General features: G+C 40.4%; 1 protein-coding gene and 1 pseudogene across 2 annotated transcripts in view; one reads left to right on the top strand and one right to left on the bottom strand.

The window, feature by feature from the left end:
• The window catches only part of nrg3a (neuregulin 3a), a 350,331-nt gene that overhangs the window by 55,947 nt on the left and 270,253 nt on the right, over nt 1-24,131 (top strand). The window lies entirely within an intron of this gene.
• LOC147315826 (uncharacterized) lies at nt 22,480-23,170 on the bottom strand (annotated as a pseudogene).

Below are 24,131 nucleotides of genomic sequence, written 5' to 3'. Positions count from 1 at the left end.
TTGTAAATATGTATGACCTGACATAATGAGGTAGTAGAGCTTGGAGCAGTTTCTTCTAAAACCAATATCTCTCCTGTTTTATGTTTTAACAAATTGCAAAACACAGGTTGTCTTTGACCCCCACCACAAACACATGCACAGGCACACATCCACCCACACGCACGCACAGATTCATGAACAATAGGAATAAAATGCAGGAACTGCTATTCTTCAAAAGACATTCACATATAGCTTTGACTCCTCCGTTTGCAGGAACGCACTCAGCTCTCTGTGGACTGTGCTGGTGAGAAACGGTCATGCAACAATGAGCCAGTGAAAGACACCAACACAGAGTGAAAGGATCAGGTTAACAGGAGAGAGTGAGAAAGACAAAACCAGGCAGATGCAGTGCAAAGCTCCTTTGTGGAGGGGGAGCTTTAACTAAAACCCAAATGACTTCTGATGCCCCATATCGCTGTTCTACATAAATACACCCCCACACACAGACACACAAAGATCTGCATGTGAAAACACACACTGACACCCATCCGCCCACATATACACTCCTATCGCTGCCACACATGAGTAACCCAGATGTGCTTCCCACGTACATCTCTTCTCTACACCCCTCCCGCAGTGAGAATAAAGAGGACAAGAAGAACAGAGCGCACTGCATAGACAGGAAGAAAATGAGAGAACTGAGCTTTCCCGATACAGTAAGACAGCGAAAGAGTGGAAGGACCCAGAACACAAGCAGAGAAGACAGAGTGAGGGGCGGGCAATAGAGACAGTAGTGATGTGTCCCAATAGGACAAAAAAAGAAGAGGGAAGCACAGAGGAACAGTGGGATGACTCACACTAACACATGAGAGAGGACACAGGGAGAGGAGTTCAATAATATATGTTTGGGAATCCCCTTAATGCTTTGTTGAGCCAACTCCATAGTGTTAGATGCTAAGTAAGAAAAATAAAGAAATCAAACATATGATGAGGATCCACAAAGATTTCAGGTGTCCAAAATCTTTGAAGTAGGCTTTTAAATAGGCTTTTTTACATATATGTATGTATATATGTATGTATGTGCATGTCAGTAAGATCTCACCTGGAAACAAATGCTGTTGTTTGTTGTATCCACTTATTTTCATAGATGTAAAGGCAAAAATGCTATTGGTGATGAGTGTGAGCAGCCGTATGTAATATTAGATTATGCAATATGTTTGCTTCCTTCTTTTGGCCTCTCAATAAAGGTCAGTACTGCCATGATTGCTTGCTAAGTTGCGTGCAAAGTTGAACACTTGAAACAAAGTTCAGCCATCCGAGAAAGAATCGGACTACATTTTTAAAATTCCTTCAATTTTAAGGTAAGATATTAAATAAATAAAAAAAAGTGAGACTATTTTCTTAATAAAATCAAGAACAAAAAGTCCAACTTTTAGTATCCAAGTTCCCAAAATACTAAATCTGAAAATACTTAAATCATATCACAGGTATCAAGAGAAAGGAGTATTGCATATACCGTAGAGTCAGGAAATACAAAAACCTTTCCCGTAGTGTGGTCTGGAAAATGACAAAGTTATGAATAAACTGAATTTCTTTTAAATAAAAGTTTGATTAAGTCAGAAGAATATTGCTAGAAGATAAAATATGATTCCAGCTGAGGATTTATTAGAGGTTATGTCAACTTTACTTCCTCTGTGAGAAATAAACAGAAGCGAAGAACAAATGACAAATTAGCCACGGAGGCTGCATGATTGGTTGAATATTGTGCAGCAGGTGTTGGATATTGGAGCCTCGAGTTCTGTTCTGACTTCTGCAGTTACAGGTGGGGGATCTCCTCAGCTGGGGAGACACTGATTGACAGCCTGAGGTGGGAAGCCAGATGCTCCCCCTGCAGGTGATTCTTCAGCTCAGTTTTCCTCTTAAGTTAAAGAGATGATTCTGAAGCGCAACTGACTGGGGAGCAGAGGTGGATTTGAGGAGAGGATGTACAAATGCTGTCCCTGTGGTGTACTGCTGTGCAATCATGTCCTGCGAACATGCACATTTCAGTTTCGCCTGATTATTTCAAATGATTGTCGTGATCCGTTATTAAAATAAAATAGAAAATCAAAAGATGTCGTTCCTCAGCCTGCAGTTTAATTTTCACTTCAACAAATCCATGAAGGTTTGCTCTTCGCTGATCAATGAATCCAAAAATCCTCTTGACCATATTTTGGTGATTTCTACATATATCTGTGGTCTGATGCTTGGCTAACCAAGCTGCACGTTAGCACAACCACCACAAAGTGGACAGCCACACGGCTCACTGACTCATGTTCCTTTCCAGCACACAGAGCATGTATACACGTGTCCGTTGTGTGTGAATGTCTGCGTCCCAATGGTCAGATGCATGTGTCTGTGTACCCATATTAATATTGCATACCTATCCCCCTCAAAAAAAGGAGGATGGAGGATTCGCTTGAGAGCACCACTCTCAAAACACATTTACTTTTCATTCATTTAATTTAGGACCAGTTATGCAGAAACTGTCATTTTGTATGCAGCTTGTGCTTGGATGAGTTTAATTACTTAACTGTCAAACATTTTCCAGCATATGCAATTTCTGAAATATTGGTTTTGGTACTTATGTGGTATGGTTCTCAATGGGACTGATAAAAAAAAAAAAAACAGGTTTTAACAAAATTGCTATGACTTCACTTGAAAACTGCAGTTTTCATGGATAGTTTTACCAGTTTTACTGCGGAATATGTGATGTTTTGTCAAAACACGTTAAAACATATAAGTACATATAAATAAAACTGTAGAGGAATCAAGCATCTATATTACGACAAAAAACAAAACACACGATACACAGATTAATACTCATAGTTGAATGTGCACACAGTTAGCTAAAATAATTATATAGAAAAGCACAGAGTGACCAGTCTTCTTCAAGAGATGAGGGTAACTGCGGGCTATTACCCTCACAGAGGCAAAAGACAGCTTGAAGCTAGCAAATAGAACCATTACAGCCAAAGAGAGCCAGTGTTTCATCACTAGATAGGAAATCAATTAAATATGGTAAATGGCCTGCATTTGTATAGCGCTTTTCTAGTCCATAGGACCCCAAAGCGCTTTACACTACATTCAGTCATCCACCCATTCACACACACATTCACACACTGGCGATAGCAAGCTACATTGTAGCCACAGCCACCCTGGGGCGCACTGACAGAGGCGAGGCTGCCGGACACAGGCGCCACCGGGCCCTCTGACCACCACCAGTAGGCAAACACGGGGTTAGTATCTTGCCCAAGGATATTTGGCATGCAGCCAGGATGCAGCCTGGGATCGAACCACCGACCTTCTGATTAGTGGCTGACCTGCTCTGCCACCTGAGCTAAAGCCAATATACAGTATGTTGCCTTCTCACTCCCGAATGCTTGTCCTTAAGCTCTCAGCACAGGCTCTTATTAGAAATGGAGCTGGAATACAACACTATCATACTGTAATAGGTCTGAAATTTCCTCTAGGATCCTCTACACATTTCAAAGACAAAGACCACATCCCACGAAATCTGATATATCTGGACTTAGACTGAATAGATTAACAAATGCAGCATGGCATTTTGTCCAGCAGTGCTTGAGACAGTTCATATATGCATGTATAGTCAATATTTATTCATTGCCTGTAATATCTTAGGCAGCCTTTCTTGTAGTCTTCAATCCATGTGTTTTTCTGTGGCACAATAATGTGATGTGTTGTATCTTTGGCCCAAAGACACGGTGGGAAGGTGTTGTTTTATTGATACATTTATATGCACTTTTTAATAATACAGCATATTAATACACTGAGTATGCACAGTGTGTATGGAAGGCTCTCTTGCACCCTTTTGCTGTGATAAGACACTCAAGAGGTAGAGTGTTTGCCCCATGATCGGAAGGTCGGGGGTTCAAGTCTACCCTGAGGTACATCTGAGGTTGCTGGATTGGTGGCTGCCCACTGCTTCACTGAGTGAATGGGTTAAATAGAAAGTACTATTTTCCTATGGGACTAATAAAGCATACATTATAAGCTCTGAAAGTACCTCGTTAGTGCAAGGATGTGGAATTTCCATGGGGTCGGTCAGCCTGTGCACTGGGCTACCTGGTCACATGCAAATATTTCCATGAACAAGCTGATGATAGCTGATGCTTAGTTGAAAACTCTCAGTGTTGTTATGGGATTCTTCCTAGAACAAAAATGTAATAAAAAAAAAACAGGAGAATATGAAAGTTTACAGGTTCTAGAAAGGACACAGGCAACTGTGTTTTCTATGATAAATGTCTTATTTAACAATTTCCCTGGACATCCTAATTGTGGTGTTGGCTCGTGTTTCAGTGCACTGAACTGGAAAACCTTGGCATCTGTGCTGCTCCCTTTCCTCCTCCTCTCCCACTTTCTCTCACTTTTGGAGTTTCTCTTGTTTCCACATTCCCATCACACCAATATTCCCACGACATCTTTTTTTCTACCGCTTAGCATATGAAAAATGATCACAATTATGTCATAGATTTGGTAAGAATAACAATATCAGTTTTTCCAACTGGAACCCCAAGCATTATGCAGTCGAGCTAAACCAAGCATCTGCTGTGTGAAGTAAAGTAGTGGTTAGATGCCAGGTTTATTCATTTAAAAAAAAAAAAAAGATGCGTGTATATCTATGTGTGGTTGTATGTCTAACGTTAACTGAAGACACACGCCTTTGAAATTGCATTCAAATTCGCTATTTTGTGAGCAAAATCACTGCGAGCAGTAATTTTAATTGGTTAGGCGTACTATGAAACACTCCATGCAGTACATGTACTGTATCTATTTTTGGTCCCATTCAGTGAAGGAGCCCAGACCTGTGCAAGCAGCCAAAAGCCATTTTTATGAGCACTAAATGCTGTCCAGTGCATTCACCCCTGCAAATAAAAGAAGCACTAGTCTTGTCTCTGTGAAACACGCCATTACTCCTCCATTGTTTGCCAAAGCACTTTGTTGAGAAATAATTTACACCAAGTCTTTTCCCTTCCAGCATTTTCAACACAAGGTCAGGTCCACAACAGCAATGGCCCAGCAGTGTCAATATACACCAACCAATAGTGATGGTGCTTTTGTGAGAGGAGTATGAAATTGATTAAGCTGGTTTATTACAGCTGGACACTACATTTGTTTTTGACTTCACGAGTGAGCCACGAAATGAAAAGAGCCCTAATTAGGCTCTTTCTTTTTACAATGATGGAATACTTCTCATGTCTAATATATATTTTTCAATAGTACAAACAGGGTAACGTCATGCAGCATGGAGACCGAGTTTTAAGAACATGTTGAACATGTAATTGTAAATTAGAACATGATTTTGATTGTGTACACCCCACACAAAAGCATAATAGGCACTGAAAGGCTGGCAGGGGTGTGTACATGCAAACTATTGTTCATGAATGCATATTGCAGAATGATGTGTATCTTGTCATTTTGTCTTCATTCAAACCTATTTCATGTTCTAATACTGAAATGTAAAGATTGGTTTGAAGCATATTCCCATCTGTAAAAGTAGCACAGTTGATGAAAATGACAGTTAGTGGTCACAGAACATTGGATTGGACTGACCTGGCCTTAATGCTGAAAAGGGTTTCTTCCCTTTGTTTACTTTCTGACTTATCTGTCTCCACAGGCCTATTGTTTTTGCGACACATAATCAAACAGCAACACTGCAATTATTTCTCAACAAGCACAATGTTTCAGTGTAAACATACATAGGCTCTACAAAGTCTATTTATTTATATTCTCCGTGTTTCTCCATGTTGATTGTGTTCTGCCTGCTGGTTTTGACAATTACACAAAATCAGAATGGATATTTGGGCAAACCCAAGAAAACAAGATAAAAAAAACATGACTTGTGTAACACTCATGTGTTCCAAATCTACCCTTCTTTGGTTCCCATTGGTATTAATGGCTGATAGACACCTATGTGAATACAAGCCTGGATTCAGTGTGCATGTCTGCAGTAGCAAGATTAGTCCTCATCATCTTGCTCTCCAGGGGCATATGCCACCTCCTTTGCGAAACCACTCAAAGACCCACTGTGGATGGATTAAACTGTACATTGGGAGAAAAGTGTGTGAAACATGCTTCTCATTTGCAATGCAAATTTCAGCTTCCAGTCTCATGGGGCCTATCATAGACAGCATGCACAACCAGATGAACACGCAAGCAAGTGCTAGTCCTTTCATTTTCTATGCTCTCTAGCACCCTCTTCTTCCCCTGCTTTCTGTTTTTCTCTTTAACTGGCTCCATTTCTAAAGATGTTTACACATTTCATGGATACTGATTCTAGTGGTGTGTGGAGCTCCCAAGTTGGGAGGTAAACAGAGCTTCCGAGATGGCTTGCTGTTTTACCCACCAACCAGTTAAAATGTGGAAACAGCCAACTAAGAAGCTCATTATGCACCATGAGATTGCTCTAAATGGGCCTTTGTTGCACTGCAGCCATCACTAAAGCATTTGTATGACTGTGGGTGAAGTTGAGCAGTTCATAAAGGTTTCACAATGGTATATATAATATGCATTAGATACCACATAACCCACAGCACAGATGTTTTGATGAGGATAAAAGGAGACGAGTGTCTGCTTGGTTGGGTTTGTGGTTGTATTGCATTCTAGTTAATAGATAAAATTGTAAAATATTCCCAAAAAATCTGCCTAAAAATAAAACATGTGCACAAGTTTGTGAATTATTTACTAGTCTTTAAGGGTTTAAACACTAGCAATCGCCTGCAATGTGAGAGATGTCTGAAATCAGCTCTCTTTTGCAGAAAAACATATTTTGTATATTTTAGTGCAGTGAACATGTAATTATATTAATGTATACATATACCATGAGCATCAACCCTATCAGCGTTTAATATTGAGTGACTTTGATTTGCTGGGCCTTCGTCTTCCTCTCTGAGCAGCAAAAAGGTGAGCAGATGTTCCGTTGTTGTTCCGCTCGGCAGCAGGACATTTTTTTGATCATAAGAGAATTCCAGCCAGACAATGAGCTTTGGAATCCAGACATTTCAACAGCTGGTAAAGACTTTGCTCACACATAACCACACATCTGCACAAAGTTGAGATTATTTATATATTTATTTCTCAGAAGTGCCGTCTTTGTTTGTTTCCTCCTTTAATAGAAATGTACAGTAATTGTTCTGAGAATACGCCTTGAGGAAAGTTATCAAGATCCTTGTTTTGTTTTTTTTCAAAATGTGAATATACCACACATTTTCTCCACAAACTCTCCATTTGCTGACTTCAACCCTAACCTGATTTTCTGCTGGTTTATGGCATGCTAAGTGGAACTGTGTCTCACTTTCAAATACAAGTAAGTTTGCTGGTAAGTAATGGCATTAAGCCCAAATTACCACCAGACTGAGACGTGTTTACGTGTGTGAGTGTGTAAGTTCACTCAGAACTTCCTTGTCAAAGCTGCTTTAAGTTGTATCGGGATCGATTTTGCTGTCTGCTGAAGAGTTTATTGAGCGTTTGAATAAGGCAGAACGTATTGATTTTCATGCATTCGTGTCCATTTTGTAAACTGATTTGACCATGTTTAAGACAAAAAGACATAAAAAAAATTATTTCCTAAATATTAGGCTATACGTACCTTTCTCTATGTAATATTTTGAATATTCTCTCCATCATATGTCTGTCCTATGCTGTTGGCATACCATAATGTTCAAGCTTTTTATTCTGTACAATTTATTGTGATTTTTTTTAAGGACCCATCCCAGAGGTGAAGGCTGTGCAAAGAAGCCATTTTCCCTGCATAAATCAATTATATTTTCATTTTGTTGGATTTTATTCCGTGGCAACTACAGATGTTTTCTAAACCCACTGTGGCCACATGCAATCACATGAAGCACGTCAACAAAATCATTTGTCGCTGTGCCAGTTATTTTTAGTTTCTTTTCCTTTAATTTCTGTTCCGGGTTGGCCTGACCAAGTGGGCTTACTCTTCATAAGCTCTTTCATAATCTCTACAATTTATAATAATTCAATTTCACACACATTTGGGACCAAGGATCTTCACTGAAGAAGTGGTAAACATGTGCGGTGTTAATATAATGTAGCGCAATTCTCTTGTTTATTTTTCTCCTTACTTAGCTTCCACTATTGCTTCTCATAAACTCGATGTTCTGCGGCACAGAAGATCATTGACATTTATTTTTCATAGCTGCTGTTGATGATGCTTGAATTGGGTTATCTTTAATAAAAGCTAATGAGGTTAGGTGGGATTTGGTAGGTGGCTAAACCCAAAGATCTGCTCTAGCAGTGCAAAGAGGAAAAATGACTCTCTTCAAAATAGCGAACTGTGTTTGAGCTTTTTGCTCTGGTTGGCTCTGTGTACACGCTCTGATCAGCTGAGCTGTGCTGCTGCTGTGGATCTGAATTTTACTGTTCTTGGTAGATTGAAATGCTACATGGGCTGATTTAGTACAGTGCCGGAGCACTGTACACACATTATGGGCCTCTTTTACATGTGCGGATGTCACAGCAGAAGAAGGGAAAATTGTTATAAAGAGGATATTTATTTATGGTTATTCATGTGTGTGTGTGTGTGTGTGTTTTCTTTCGCTAAAACATCTAAACGCACTTTTCCCAAGTCCTCGAAACTTTACATGTGCAAGGCAGCAGTCTTTATGCTAGCTTAGTTTTCAAGACCACAGTGGAGCTTCCATGTTTCCTTTAAACCCTAGATGAGACGAATCATGACAGAAACAAGCATTTAAGAGTCCTGGATGGCCTGAGGCACCTAATGCACTTTTGTGATTGGTTGTAGCCTGTGTTTACTGTGCTTAGGAAATCCCATCCTCCCCTGCTCGTTCTTTTATTTAGCAGCATAGCCACTGTATTTCCCTTGCAACCAGTTACATCCTTTTCCCTTAAATTTCTCATGTAAGAAAAATAAAACATAGATAACAATGAAAAGCAAAGCAAATGTTATATCCTTCTTGTATGATTCACATCCACGACTAGAGGAAACACTTCTTAAGACTGGCTGTAGGGAAGTTCCTAGGTTTTGTATAGCAATCATTCATGCACCCTTTGTTTATTTATTTATTTTTCACATTGCACAACTCTCATGCCCTTGTCTCCAGAGACAAGCCCACAAAATAAAAAATTTAAGTATAACAATGTTTGCTTATACCTATGGAAATATCTGAGCTAGTAGTACAAATGCGAATGCAAATCCACGTGTAAAAATGATGGAGCTGTTTGTTTGTGACGTCATTTTTTTTGTTCTTTTTTCTATGATGACAAAGTAATGAAATGACAAATGCTCTTAGAGCTGGCTCAGCCATTACTGCTTAATGCAGCTGAATTGTTAGAACTTATCAAATCACAGCTTGCTTCTTAACTTTTTGAATCTAGTAGTTTTTCCTCCTCTTTTTTTACCATATTTTCCCCTCCTCACTTCTGCTTCTCTCCATCTCTGTGTTTCCCTCTCTTCTGTCTTTCCATCATCATTTCCTGTTACATAAGGCCATGCAGGGCATTTACTGAATCTGAGTACAGATGTAGATGGCAGGTGGATAGGTGGGGGTTGCCTTGATTTTGATCCAAAATCTAAATCCTAGCTATTTCCCATTCTCTTACACACAGGCTGTCACACAGACACACATATGAAATGAATACACATGATAAACAAGGTCATATTGTCTTTCCCATATTTATTTCAAAGATGCAGAATTAATTGATTTAAAACATATTTTTTTCTTGAGTAAAAAGTCAGTTTAGTGACTTCTTTGTGTCTGCAAGCATCTGCATAAATTGCATTGCAAAAATATGTTTATACACATGCATTGCAGAGACACTGTGCACAAACTTTAGTGATTCAAGCCATCAGATGAGCTGGGTTAAGAGCAGCTCTATCTGCCAGGGCTAGCATGATGAGTGTTATCTTTAACATGAAATGCAAAGCTAAAAATAAGCCATGAATGTGTAATCCTGCATGTGCAGCATGCAGTGACAAACCAGAAAAATACAAAAACAAAAATGCAAAACGGTAACAACAATAAAACATTTGTACTTGTCTGAATATACCTTTGTTGTGGACGCACATTCATAGTCAGTACATATTGTCAAGAGAAAAAAAAATCCACAGAACAACAACAACAGAAAACTTTTGGTGAAACCTTTTTAGCACCTTTTGTTCCTCAAAGTCTCAAAATTCCCCTTTGAAAAAAATAAAAGAATTTTAATTTAATTTAATTTAATTTAAAAGGCTGCTGCATAAATATACATTTTAGATATGTTTTTTTCTGCTTACTTCAGCCCAATGTTGACAGAACAGAAGGGTTTTTAAAAGGATTTCTGGTATAACTGCACCCTCTTAAACTGTTAAACATACAAGTTTTTAGAACAAAATTGTCATTCAAGTGAATATCCCACAAGTGTAATCTGGGAGTTACCCAAACTACTTTTCTGTAGGGTATGAGCTGAGTACTTCCTCGAGTGCTTCTAATTCCCAAACTGTCCATAATCATGCAACAAAATGAAATACATCAATGCCTTTGTTGCTGTCTGTTATTGATGTGGTATGCATCTCTCAGAGGATCCCTAACAATGAAGACAGGAACAGGAAAATACTGGGCAAGTGTTCTACAAGAGAGAGTTGAGAAATTTCACAGGCACTTATTGCATATCGCTTAAATTCATATAAATTCAAATATGACAAGTTTGGGCACTAGATCAAACAAACATGAATTTGAACATTTGCTGTTTGTATAATATAGTAGTGTACTGGTTGTGAAAGTTGTCGTGTTTTTAACCCTTTGTGCAGACAAATAGACTGACAATGTTACTAGTAAGACAAACACAGCATGTTTCCCAAATGAAATGCATAGCCTATCCCCAAAACATGTTGACTGTGACTCAACACAATGCAGTAATGTAGGCTAGACATTCTGTGTTTCTATTCCTGTCCTAAATACATCAATGTTTATGGATACAATGAATCAGGGATAGCTGCAGGAAGGGAACAAAGTCTGACCCAGTACAAAGGGCGAAGCAACAGGAAACTGAGCAGAAAGAAAATACCTGATTTGAAAAAATGTAAAAGGAAATATTGGACAAAAAATTGCATTTTTTTCTGTGATATAATATGCCATGCTACAGCATGCTTGGTGTAATGAATTGCTGTTGTGTGCAGTTGGTGGAATAGCAGTATTAGATAGAGAATGTCTTGCTACTGCACTGCTTGGCTGTCACTGAGGCTTGTCCCTGTCAGCAAGATAAATGACATTCTAGCTACACTGCTATTAGCTTGATACCTGAGAGACAGCCCTTCAAATGCTGAATACGATCAACCCTCTGTGTGTCTGTTTATTGTTAGAAGGGCAGTCTGTGTGCATATGTGGTTCCAGGTGTATGTATGCTCATGTCACGACATGGGAGCATGCAATTTGCAAACATTGTACCTGTATTCTTGCATTTATGCATCCAGTTTACCCATTTTAATTTAGCAACATGTGCAAAAAATCCCAAGGGCCAATTATTTTAGCCTCCAAAGAAAAAAAAATTGACCACAATAAAGAGTAGGGTCAAAGGAGGCGAAAAATATGCAAGCATTTTATTTTTTTCTATTGGCTGGCAACAAAGCATCAGGACGTGACCACACGGTAATTAACATGTAACCACACACAAGCACAAATGTGGGCAACAATGTTCGCCACTTAAGTAGGTTACGTAGTAGACGCTTTAAAGGCTCCCTGCAGAAGTCTAACTCAGGCATAAGCAGGAGCCAGGTCTCTGTAACTACAGTGCATGTACAAGTATTAATGCTTAAAGGGCTACGTCGCAGGGGGGAGGGTGGAGCCTATTCCAGCTGCCATAGGGTGAGTTTGGATAAGCCGAAGAAAATGGATGAATGGATGGCTGATTATATTGCCTTGGAGTAAGCATTATAAACGCACGCGTGCACACACACACACACACACACACACACACACACACACACACACACACACAATTATTAATGTAATCAATAGAAAATGTCCAGTATATCAGCACGATAATGTCTGCATTCCCTCAGGGCTGGCCACCAGAGCTGATTAGGGCCACTGAAGACTGCTTGTGATTCAGCCAGTTGCCTTGCAGCATGTTTCAGAAGCTGATCTCTGCTCAGCTGAATATACATGCAGGGTCTGTTTTTCATGTGAACTGCTTCAGGCTGGAGAAAAAAATTATAGCTGGTAAATTTCAAAATTGAAATTTTTTTGTGATAATTACACTATTTGCTTATAATTGCTGGATATCTGTGAAAGCGTGCAACACTAAGCAATAAAATTATCTCTTTCTTTGTTAACGATGCTTTTTTTTTTTTTTTTTTACATTTGATGCCTATTTATTTTATTTAGATTAAGTTGACATATTTATGTTTGAACTCTGCACTACTTCTTCTTGTCCTTTTTTTCTTTCTCTCTCAGGGATAAAAAAGTCTGAACTCCTTGCTCCGTCCTCACAAGCTCTTCCAAATCCTTGATGAAAGCAGAAGCGAGCTGCAGCAATTACAAAACAAATATTAGCTCCAGTGACAATTCCAATGCCAAACACCACCTATTTCCTTTGGCACTAAGCGAGCGCAAAGCTGCCAATGGCCTCACTTTTAGCCCATAATACCACTTCCTGAGGACCACACACTCAGAGTTAATAATGCGCTGGTAGCTGACTGTTGAGGCTGCCAAATCTCAGTAGTGACCACAGCTTCGCTACCATCTCCCTCAGCCTTTGCCTTCAGGTGGGGAACCTGACCTTTGTGAGCAGCCAGCTGGAAAATGTCAGTGCCACGTAAACTGTTAGCGATCTCAATTTGTGATGCCATTTTCTGAAGCCAGACCCTCAGGCCGCCACTGTGTTGTTGTAGCTTGTGCATGTGTGCGCATTCATAAGTGGTTATTTACATGTTTGTGTCAGTATGTGGTTGTCAATTCTGGCTTAAAAACAGCTTGACGGATCTGATGGAGGTGTGGCTTTGCAGTGTGCTCATTCTCTCCTTTACTGTTTTTGTTTTTAATGTTTCGCTTTCCCCTTGATACTTTTGCTTATCTGACTATTTTCTCTCTTAAAAACAGTCAAGTTTGCATTTTAACTTCTGACACTTTTCACTTACTTTTCCAACTTTATGTAAAGCCTTGGCTCACAATCACTGGCTATGATTTAATAAACTCTATGTGCAATATATATCTCACAGATTAACATTGCAATCACTGACCTAGTTTATCTGGCAAATATACAAAATAAACAGCAGATAAAAAGATTAACAGCCTTCTCAATTAGAATATGATTCCTTTCAAAGACTTAAGTATGAATCAGACTGTCTAGTCGGTCCTAAAAGCTGAAAATTTTCTGTGTACAGTATGATAAACTAAATCCCTTAGGCTGTTTGGGCCTATTACTGAATATCTGGCTTTGACTGCTGAATAATGAAGACGGTCTTCACAGAGCTGGGTGAGTCGACTGATACAATCTTAATGTTGTCAAATCCGACAAACAAAAGGCAGGATATCAGCTGAGCAGATGAATGTGGTCCTTACAGAAAGGGATGGCCTTGCAGATGGCAGTGCCATAAATGGCAGAGAGGACTATTTTGAAGTGAAGACGTTTCCTGCAATGTGCTGTGCTCCAGCAGCTGTTTTGTGAAGACGTTGCTACATTTTGGACAACCTCAGTCAACCTATAAGATACACTCCTTTTGAAGCTGATACAATCCTTATTCTTACATTTCACATTGTTGAGTGTGATAGCTTTTATTGGCTCGGTTACAAAGTAGTAAAATGCAATACTTTCAGAACATTTTATTCAGTGCATTTGCAGCTTTATTTAAAGAAAAAAAGCCAACAAAGTGCCTTCCCTTTGTTTTCTTCTGTACTTCTTGAACACGTTTACCTATTAACTAAGGACTGCTTGATCTCCTAGCTATTTCCCACTAGAGTTCACCTTGTCCAATTTCTTGCCATTACACACCTTGGCTGTGGTTTCCTGAATCATGCTCCAATTATGGGAGAAAGCACAGAGGGTGATCATGCTGTCGAGCAGCGTCCATTTCAGGATTTGAGTGCTAAAAATCCTGGGACAAGAGAGACAGTGTGAGGCTGAGATGGAGGAAACTTCAATTAAAACTTCCACCTGAATAAGTCATGTCTTTCTAATAGACTTCAGGAAATAGCCATGAATATATAAAGAGGAAATGCATTCATCAAATCCTTCTTTCTGGTCACACAGTGAGAGGAAGAACTGAGAGGGACAATGAATGAAATATGTTAGAGGGCGCTGCAAAAGCTTTCAGGCCGACTTGGAGATGAGAAAGAGAAACTTAGAACGTAAAGCAGACAGATTTTAGATGTATACTGGCAAACTTTATCATCACCCTGTGGTAGAGAAAGATAGATGCATGGGAAACAAGACAGGGATGGTCAGAGATGTGACAGCAGAAGAGGCTGTGGAATCAAGGGCAGTGTGGTGAAGGCTTTTAGGGAAGTGACCTTTAAGAAACAAGTGTTGGAGGTAATGGCAAACTGACATACAAAGAAAGTTGATGGAAATCTGTTTGCAAGGCAGATGTGGGTTGAGCAGATTTGTTGAAAGTCAAAAAAGCTTGTATTCTTGTATCGACTGAGGGATGTCGACTCATATAAGGGACGCATATACTTTTGCTACAGTGGTTTTACTTCTTGTTAACACTACATTTTGCCTTGAGAGCATTTCAGAATGCTTTGTTTCCTCATTTTTTTCTTTCAGAACTTTTGGCTTTGTGTGCTTCTTTACGCAAACTGCAGTGCAGGAGCAGACTTACTTTCTCTGTCTTTTCTTCTTGGTCTTGGCATTCTCATTCATGTTCTGTTTGACTGGCTGATTGAGTGATTTGTCAGAGTCTGGTGCTGGCTTGTCTGGGTCTGCATGAATATTCCTGGGATGATGGAGGTCCCCTGGAGCCGGGGTGCTGTCAGGGGGTCGCTGTGACAACTGATGGGACTTACTGCTGACAGATGACTTTGTGAGAGAGGGAACAAGAGAGCGAGAGAGGCCTACAAGTGTCTTCTGACATCTACAGTATATCTCAATCTTCATCCTCAAAGTATTGGCTAGTAGGCACAACAAAAAACACAGAAATCTTGAGCTGCCCCCATACTGAGAAAACTACTATGACAGGACAGTGGTAAAATGTGTTTACATTTTACCAAAATTTACCATTTTACCAAAATATTCTTTTGGGCAAGTGTTTACTTGCCCAAAAGAATATTTTTCGTACCCTTTTCCTCAATTCCTCTTGTTGATTCTCTGTATCTGCACTTTATTCATTTGGCAGTTATAGCAGGAGGGCTGCCCTCAGTGATAGATTAGTTTTTACCATCAGTGAAGACAAGATGGAGTGTACCAATTAACATGGCTTTTGACAAATTAACTTCAAGACGGAGTTCACTAAGGGACCAGACTGCCTGAATGTATAATATATGATGTTTATTATGAAAGATGGTGGTCTCAAATGCTTGCAGAGTGAAAGAATGAACCGATGGATAATTGTAGAATTTTGCAACAGTTTAGCTTAGGCTTTTAGAGCCTGAGGTTTCAGCCTCTTCCACTTGATGTTTAATGCAACAGTAACCAAAAGTAAAGAACTGAGAGAGCAAGTTGCAGAGTGTCTATGTGTGCTACTTCCTGCTTAAACCACTTGCGCACCCTTTCAGTTTCTGTGAAATGAATTACAAATTTAGTCAGTCAGCCAGCAAGGATGGTGGTTTATATGCTTGTTTCTGACTCAAACCATCCATGGATGAAAACATTGTTTACTGCCAGTGAAAGCTAAATGTTTTCGATGTCAATGAGCAAATTCTGGTTGAACAAATCAGAATTTACTTTGGTTCACTGAGAAACTGACAAAAAGGAAAGACAAAAGGGAGAAAAATACCCGTATTTTTGTCTTTAAAGAATGGAAAAGACAATGCAGCAACACTCACAACAGGCTCTTCTGCCCTTTCCCTAGAGCAGTAACTTGGCTGCTTGGATGGAGCTGAAATGGGCAGGAGCAAAGAGACTGAAAAAGTACAGCCAACAACATCCCCAACGGGGTGGCTCTCCGTGACATTTCAGCTGTGGCTTGAGAATGTGTGCTAGGGACATGTAAGACTTCTGATGCATCTGCATGTACACACAACCATCTCTGTATATAAGCATCTTTCTGGTTTTCTCGTTTTCATGACATCGTCAGAGACGTGGGAAAGACTGGCATTACATGTTTCCAGCATCAGATCAAACATTATAACAAACTGTAACACAAAGCAGGCAGCTGAAAGCTCAGAGCCTGTGGTTTCTTCTAAGTACAGGACACATGAAAAACATGAGCTCTCTCTGTGCAAAAGAAACAATGATGAAACAAACTGCATTAGGTTGTGTCAAGCCTTTTCTGCAGTGAATCATAATGTTTAAATAGCATGACTATGTTACATTTAATCACACATACTGGGCTTGTTTAGACTTTTCTAAAACAAGGAGGCAGAAATAAAAATGTAAAAACACATTTTACTTGTCTGCAGTCATCAGAGCAACCTTTGCCTGCTTCTTTGTCAAAGGTCACACAGCATAGTGTACAAAATTAGTCAACCAAGCCAAATTTAAAAGTATGTAGCTAGTTATGAACATATTTTAATGTATTCTTACAAATTTAATTGAAAAAATGCTTTGCAGGGACAGACAGAGAAATAGACAGACCACCCAACACTGAAGCCTGAAGACACGATGTGTTCATGTGTGCTGAAGGCCATCATTGTACGAACATGCGTGTTTCCCTCTCCTGTGGTGCTGCTACAGGGACATTTGACTATACAGCCAGAAACACACCAGAAGCAGTTGCAATAATTAGCTGGAGTGGAGTTGCAGAGAAACGTGCAATTAGAGAAAGAGACATAAAACCAGCATTAGAAACAGTGGAAACATGTCTCCCATTCACAACATACAAGACAGAACATTCAGGATCTGTAATGTTCAACACAAAAGATGCTTATTTTAAATGTTTACACAAATTAAGTGTCTTCAGCCAAGTACCCAAGAAAGACATGGCCTGGTATAACTATACAGCTGCATACAGAAAGTATTTGCATATCTTCTACTGATGCTAGCATTGGTGTTTAAAAATTCACTGACCATCAGCGAACAAACTGAAGTATTTCGCTAATGTTTGATACCTTCCTCAAGTTAAGAAACTGTACAGCAAAAATGTACAGTAAGATTTGCCAAAGTTCTTACACTATTCCTTATTGACTGCACTTAACGCTAAAGACCAGCAGAGATAGGATTTAAAGAGGCATAAAAAAGCTCTTCAGACAGCGTTTAAGGAGCTACGTTTGTATCTTTATTATGATGGTGTAATGGTTAACACATTCACTTGGAAAGCAAAAGGTTGCTGATTAGACTTGAGCTGGAAACACATTCCCTTCTGGGGTTGCATCAGAAATAAGCGCCTGGTGTAAAAACTCCCCTTTATGGGTGGCTGGAGCTTAGGTGGCAGAGCAGGTCAGCCACTAATCAGAAGGTCGGTGGTTCGATCCCAGGCTGCCTCCTGGCAGCATGCCAAATATCCTTGAGCAAGATACTAACCCCATGTTTGCCTACTGGTGGTGGTCAGAGGGCCCGGTGGCGCCAGTGTCCGGCAGCCTCGCCTCTGTCAGTGCGCCCCAGGGCAGCTGTGGCTACAATGTAGCTTGCCTCCACCAGTGTATGAATGTGAGAGTGAATGAATAGTGGTATTGTAAAGCGCTTTGGGTGCCTTGAAAAGCGCTATATAAATCCAATCCATTATTATTATTATTATTATTATTATTATATGACAAACATCTTAAAGTAGGCTTCAGGTGTTGCTGAACAGCTAATAGCTAATAGTAAAATATAGCAATAGCTCTGCTATATCATAACTACTGCAGATACAGACACTTAAGTTGATATGGGGGTCATCAAGTTAGCATTTAGCTTGTGGATTCCCATTAAAAAAAAGAAAGAAACGCAGCACAAAAATGATGAATGACACTTTTCTGCCTGCATAGTGAAAACATATGAAAAATATATCATGGACTCTACATAAAAGATTAGAGGCAATATCTAATGAAAAACTCTACATCAACTGCAGCAATTGAGATAGTAGTGGCAAATTTTTAGGTATTTTTTAAAGGTGTAAAGAAAGATTTTAAAAAGACACAAGATTTTTTTTTATTTGACAACAGTGAGACAATTAGTTGTCAGAACATGTGAAGTGATCTGACAAGTTGAAAACAAGTGCAGGTTAAACCTCATATTAGGCATGTATAGAAGAAAATAACCTTTATTAAATGTTCATTGCATTACAATTCTGCATGACTTAATACCTATGAGCAAATTTTACCAGCTTCATGTAGTGAAAATAAACGTTCAGACTGTATGTAATCAGCAGATAATTAAATGAATATTTTTTTCTAACACTGTGTAGCATGTAAAACTTTTGAATTTCTCCCCACATCTCTCAGAAAGCTGATATGAATCTTTAAGTCAACAGAAAGGCAGATGGAACAGAAGAAGCCTGACAAACTGCCTGTTAGCTTGACAGTGTTTTGGCTGGGTTCAGTCTGTTCTTGCATAATTATAGCTTCTCACAGCAACCTAGATAAAATTAAAATCTGGGATGTTACAAAATGACATTCCCCAGGCTCAGATATTCTGTTATATATACAATTACTAGGATTTGACCCTATATGAGCAGACTGTTTCCATAACTATTATACTGCCACCTCTTCTAAGAACTGGCCAGAAAAGGAAGCAAGGTCATTTTTAACACATGCACATGCACACTGTGGATGAAGAGACCAGATGGATGCTCTACACTAGCTCGCCTGCACACGGCACTCATGTGACCCTGGCCACCTGGGCTCCGGAAGGTGACAGCGTGTCTCTTTAGGAGCGCACACACACAAGCACAGAGATGTCAGCATGAACACTTGTGTGTGCACACTTACCTGCACAGATAACACTCCCTCCCCCCCCCCACCACCAAAAAAAATCATTTGAATGACAAAAGTGGCTCAACTAAGATGCCCGTGCATGTTGAAAGCATACAAACTGTACTTCGATATTATCAGTCATAGTTTGAGGGAAACAGCCTGTAATGATGTGAAACTTAATTTGATTTTAGGGAAACAGTTTCCAAGCTATCATGGGTTAATGAAGCAGTCAAATCTATTTTCTTTGTCAATACAACATGGAGGAATTAGAAACAGACAAGTGTAACAGCCACAGTGTGACACAGCAGCTGCAATGATATCTGTCGGTCCAGTTTGACAACTGGCAGCCTCAATTCCCAGTTTTAAAGAAACTGGCATGGGTACATGTGTTCATTAGAGGTATAATATGTAACATTTATATAACAATGTTCAATACAGTCCTATAGTAATTACCACTGAAAACGGATAAGCAAAAATGTATATGAAATCCTAAATCTATCTTAGTTATTGCTTTGTGTGATGAGCAGTCGATGTAGTTAAATTTCATGATCTCACTGCTTTGACAAAGATCCCACATGTGCCACACATTGTGTTTTCCATTTTCTGTCGTAGCCAAACATGAAACAAATGCATATATACATAATTAATATCTCATTACTGTGCGCATAGAGCACACAATGCATGCTTTCAGAGGGTGTTTTTGTTGATGAGATGCAGTTGCATGTGATCTTATGAGGGAGGCTGGATGATCGTGTGTGGTAGAAAACATACAATACAGTAGCTTGAAAAGTTAGAACAGGTAATCTCCTATAAGAGTTATGAGTGATGTTTGATTGACTGCAGTCTTGTCAACTGAGATTTTCTTTGTTTATATATATGAAAAATTTGTAGAAACTATTGCATCTTCAACATAAAGCAACAGAGTGACTTGATCCACTACATTAAAAAATACATGCAGTATTTTAAGCTGCGTCATGGCATTTTCTTTTTTTCGTCTGAACAGATTGTACAGTTTTGTGCCAGGCTTGTTAAAGGCTCACAATGTCTAACTCAAGCTGAACCTTTTCTGACAGTTTTATATTCCCTGTTTAGTTGTACCAGCAAACAGCTAAAGAGTAAACGTGTCTATCTACTGTATGTCAAAGACATTCCCGTCCCTGAAACGTGCCGTCAAAGAAGGCCATCTGTGCATCTGCGTATGCATCCACAGGGATAAGAACTGGAACTGGAGAGAGAGAAGTACTATAGTGAGCAAGCCAAACTAAGAGCTTCTGTCCTGGCTTTCAGTGAAGATAATGACAGTGCAGAGAGCATAAGTCTTTCAGAGTGGTCTATTTGCCGACACTGCAGGGAAATAAAGACAAATTGGTCCAACTATCACTCCTTTCTTGTGCATCCCATCTGCTATATACTTTCATCTCATCTTTCTGAGGCTTACAGGAATGCTGTCTTTCTCCCTCTCTTTTTCTCTCCCTCATTTCTCCATGCAACTGGGGAAGATGCCATTTGATTACAATCGAGTCTTGAAACAGTGAATAATGCTGCACTTCCTACAGACAACAAAAGACTAATGGTATAGATTTTCTAGTTGTGTTATCTCAGGTCTTATCTCAGGAATAACAATTACCTTCTGGGTGAAAAAAGACTTATTTCAACATTTTATCACTAAAATTATCTGATTTTCACAGAGTTTAATTAAACTTATTAAAGCACCTCTGCCTCAGACATTACCTTTGTTAAAAAAGGTTACAGATGCTTCAAATATTGTCATATATCTGCAGAAAAATGCTGTTAGTTAGGATTACTGTAGAAGTCAGTTCCATGTCACTAGAGACTGGGATGAAATGTACAAGAGCATTTCTGATTACGTATATTTCCTGTCACCAGAATTTAGAAAATCCCTTGAGCTGAACAGTGCATTTCAGATAAAAAAAGGGGCAATAACAAACTATGTACACTGCTGGGAAGTGAATGCACAGGCGGCAAGGATAAAGTATATACACAAAAACTGGGTAAACAGCTCATATTTGAACTCATTTATCAGAAACTTGTGCACTCCTTTGGGTTCCACCTGCGGTTGTCTGCAGAAGCTGAGAGACTTCTTTCCACAGATATAAGACTGAGAGACAGAGGTGAAAAGCAGGAGGAGGATGGGAGCAGTTATAAGAAGTGACAATGAAAATAAGCTCTGGATATTCGCTTGTCGCACCGACATCTTTTTTTCTTTCTGAGAGAAAATGGCTCGAGGAAAGAAACACACATTGTAAGCCTCAAAAATGCCTTCAAATTCACGAGGACTGGCATTTGATCCCCACAAAAACAGTGGCGTGCCACTGCTTTGTCCTCACAAAGATGTTTAAACAAGTACACACACACACAAATTTACCAAAAAACTAAACCAAAAACATAGTGGATGAAAAAAAAATGTTATTAAGTCAGTTGCCCTCCTGCTGGAAGTCAGTATTTCTCTGGTTTTCATTATTATTATTTTTCTTATTTTTTAGCATTCTGTTGCCTTGATTCTGATAATTGGGCGCTATTGTGATGTTAGCAGGTTGTCAAGGTAGTGAGAGTAAACAAAATAACCCCTACTGTGCTAAAAAGAAGAGAAAAGGTTTCTACTGACCACTTGCCTGTTTTCGTCGTTAGCTCCATCTATGTGTGTTTGTGCCTGCGTGTATTATGGAAAGTCAAACAAGAAAGAGATTTGAGATTGAAAGCAGAGTTTGGTTACAAAACAATAATAAGTGATTTGTTTGTGGGGGGCAAGAAGTTCAAGTTCAAGTTCAAAGTTTATTCGCCACATGCAGGTTGCCCTGCAGTGGAATGAACCCGCCCCCCGACCTTACACACACAACACAGACATCACATGGGGATATAAGTCAGAGAACAGTTGCATTACAGAAAAACCACTGAAATGGACACTACAATGGGAAAAGTACAAGAAGAAAAAAAGAGACCCCTACTCATGCTGGGCTACAGGAGGACAGCATGAGAACAGGAAACAAAAAAAACTCCTCTGCACAGAAAAGCACATAAACGTCCACAGTACAACATTATAGAGCATGTGACCAGCAACAGGGATGGGTAGGGGATAAGAAGTAATCCCAGGCAACACAGCAGCCATCCTGCCACTGCGCCGACTCTCCAGCGCGGGCCCAGACCCGCCTCGTGTTCCCAGGAAGCAACAAGCATCGAAGGCATTGGAAGGGGAGGGGGGATGTGTGAATGCTTATCAGTGTAAGTGTATGTGTGTGCGTGTCCATAGTTCAGCTGAGAAAGTGTCCTTCACCCTATCAGGCTAAGTAAACAGTCTGCTAGCCAACCCAGGTGGCCTTGCACGGGATGGGAAGAATAGTCATCACACAGTCGTTATCAGGGAGTTTTTGTTCGGCTCCAGCCTTGAGCCTGCAGCTGGCGCCGTGGTGTCCGCATGTTGATGTCGTTGATTTTTCTTTTATGCGAGCAGCTCAGGAGAATTTCAAGCTATTCTTTAACACTTCGACACTGGTCTCTCGATCTCCCGTTGGAGAGCCGCGAGCCTCCCCATGATGGTATCAAACTTCTGTTCTGTGGTGTTGTCATTCTTTTGATTCTGAGACCCCACAACTGCAGTGAGCCGTTCTGCGATGTGATCCAACTTTCGCTCAAGGGTCTCATATTGAAGAGGCCTCTCTTTGATGTATCCCATCATACGCTCAATGTTGTTATTTTGAGTCTTCACGGCAGCCGTAAGCGTCTCCAAGGTGTTAACCATGCTGCGTTCGTTGTGAGAGGTCGCGCCTCGTCCCATCGCTTCAATTCCAGCGGGCAGCCTTGGGGGGGTTTGAACAGCCGGTTCCGCTCTCTTATTTCTCCGATAAGTCAGGGCCAAGCCAGCTCCGATCAGCAAGAACCCTGTTATCATGGTTCCGAATAGGTAGATATCTTCAGCGTCCTCGATCGACAGTCCCGCCAGGCACGTGACCCTCCAGTTCTGCCACCCGTCCATCTTGTATCCGGCAGGGAAAGTCCCTCCAGGGCACTCGGGCTCTCCCGAGCTCAGACTTCTCGTTGAGAAAAGGGTGTCAATAGCATTCAGAGACCAGTTGATCAAATCCATAATTCTCTTTTAGGTTTTAGAGAACGACAGTGAGAGACTGTTCGAGGGAAAGTAATACACACGAGACAAGACAAGGACACAAGAGGCTAAGCAGGGAATATAAGGGTAAGGAGGAGAGGAGAAAAGTGCGACCGCCTTCACCAAGAGCCAAGAAGAGAGGGTGTGAGTTCATTTCAACCACCAGGGCGATCGTGGCTCAAGAGTTGGGAGTTCGCCTTGTAATCGGAAGGTTGCCGGTTCGAGCCCCGGCTTGGACAGTCTCAGTCGTTGTGTCCTTGGGCAAGACACTTCACCCGTTGCCTACTGGTGGTGGTCAGAGGACCCGGTGGCGCCAGTGTCCAGCAGCCTCACCTCTGTCAGTGTGCCCCAGGGTGGCTGTGGCTACAATGTAGCTGCCATCACCAGTGTGTGTGAATGGGTGGATGACTGGATGTGTAAAGCGCTTTGGGGTCCTTAGGGACTAGTAAAGCGCTATACAAATACAGGCCATTTACCACCAGGTAAGGGTCTTTCTGTGTGGAGTTTGCATGTTCTCCCCATGTTTGCATGGGTTCTCTCTGGGTACTCCGGTTTCCTCCCACAGTCCAAAGACATGCAGTTAGTAGGGAAAGGTTAGTTGGAAACTCTAATTTGCCCATAGGTGTGAATGGTTGTCTGTGTCTGTGTCAGTGTTAGCCCTGTGACAGACCTGTCCGGGCTGACTCTGCCTCTCGCCCTAAGACAGCTGGGATAGGTTCCAGCAACCCTGACAAGGTTAAATAGAAGAGAATGGATGAATGGTTTGTGGGGGGTAAATGAGGACGGGGCCAAAACAAAGTCTGCTATGGTTGGCAATCATTCTTAGCTGCGACTTGTGTAGTGATTGTATGGCATCATATCAAACTCAGCTTTAAAGGACTGCCATCCTTCGCTGTGATTATTTCTCTGTAATGGACTTTTTGAGTTTAACCTCTCTATTTGTTGAGACCTTAAAAGAATGACTTCACAATCTACTCAAGAAACTGTGACTTTTACGTTTACAAGCACAGGCTTCTTGGTGGTCG

Source organism: Aulonocara sp. 'chitande type north' Nkhata Bay, linkage group LG13 (genome assembly GCF_057382095.1).
Source record: "Aulonocara sp. 'chitande type north' Nkhata Bay isolate Kocher_YH1m ecotype deep benthic linkage group LG13, A_spYH_male_GT1.1, whole genome shotgun sequence".
In the NCBI taxonomy this organism is placed as follows: Eukaryota; Metazoa; Chordata; class Actinopteri; order Cichliformes; family Cichlidae; genus Aulonocara; species Aulonocara sp. 'chitande type north' Nkhata Bay.
Note: the sequence above shows the minus strand (reverse complement) of the source record. Positions and strands in the feature narration are given on the sequence as shown.